This window comes from Cynoglossus semilaevis, chromosome 15, assembly GCF_000523025.1.
Source record: "Cynoglossus semilaevis isolate Cse_v1.0 chromosome 15, Cse_v1.0, whole genome shotgun sequence".
Classification (NCBI taxonomy): Eukaryota; Metazoa; Chordata; class Actinopteri; order Pleuronectiformes; family Cynoglossidae; genus Cynoglossus; species Cynoglossus semilaevis.
The window spans coordinates 3,006,183-3,007,259 of record NC_024321.1 but is presented as its reverse complement, the minus strand read 5'-3'; the positions used below and the strand labels follow the sequence as shown (position 1 = coordinate 3,007,259).

General features: G+C 37.0%; 1 long non-coding RNA gene across 1 annotated transcript; it reads left to right on the top strand.

Annotated features, from left to right (window-relative positions):
- The first annotated feature begins 6 nt into the window (after window positions 1-6).
- On the top strand, window positions 7-1,077 carry LOC112488186 (uncharacterized). Its single transcript, XR_003052018.1, has 3 exons — window positions 7-256; window positions 649-934; window positions 1,031-1,077. It is a non-coding gene; the product is annotated as an uncharacterized LOC112488186 (long non-coding RNA).

The window sequence follows — 1,077 nt, the reverse complement described above, 5'->3', positions numbered from 1 at the left end:
GATGTAACTAGTTTTGCTGACTTTAACTCATGCTAGTGCTAATCTGGCAATTGTTTAGCTAGCATGTGATACCTCATGAACTGACTACTATTTTCATGGTAGATGTTTTTCCTGTATTTTAGCTGTAATTGGCGTATTCGCCCTGGGAGATCAAAACAGGGAGAATGACTGGAACATTGAAGACAAGCTAAGGAGGTTAAGAATGATCTGGCACAGAGGGGACTGATATACTAGAGGAACGATTGGTTGGTGCAAGGTGAGACCAATGACGGTGATGAGCCAACAGTGAGATTCCGATGTCCTTGTCGGATCTGTCTTCTTTCAAAAATGCAAAATGAGGAGAATCAGAGAAGAGACACTATTGAGAAGATCAAGTCTTTTACACAGACAGGATGGAAAAATCTTATTTGCAAGACTGCAATGTTTAAGAATTTTTTTTAAAAGAGAAAGTATTTTTTCAAAATAAAATGTGAAGATTTTAATCATTATTTTTTTCACTGTTTATTACACCGCACAGTTTCCTGAGTGAGGTTAAAAATGAAATCTTTGCAAACAGATGTAGTCTATCCAACATTTTAGCCTTCATTACTTTTCAATTGATCTCAATGGGTTTTTTTCTGTCTCTAATTCTGACTTTATTTTTTCTAGGGCAAATTCCATCTTAAATTCTTCTACAGTTGCAGAAACAGAGAGCAACCATCACACATTAAGGAACAACTCTGTCCGTTTCGTTTCATGTGTTTAGCGTTTGATTCCCCCCCGCCCCCCCTGTTTTCAGGGCCAATAGACTGACCTTATTTAGTTACCACCCACTTCTGACAATTACTGTATATAAAGGTGTTTCAACAGACTGTTTGTTAATGTAACGGCCATGGTCAATGTCACAGGAAAATGCTGTTCAAATTGAATTTACTTCTGCTGCTCACTGTCAGATGTAAGTCACTGTGTATTTTACTAATCAGTCATATTTAGAAAATACTTTTTGTTGATATTTTGTCCATCACTGTTGATAATGACTCTCTGATTTTAGGTCACACTGCAGATCTGATCTTTGAGACAGAAACTGTTGTCGTTGGA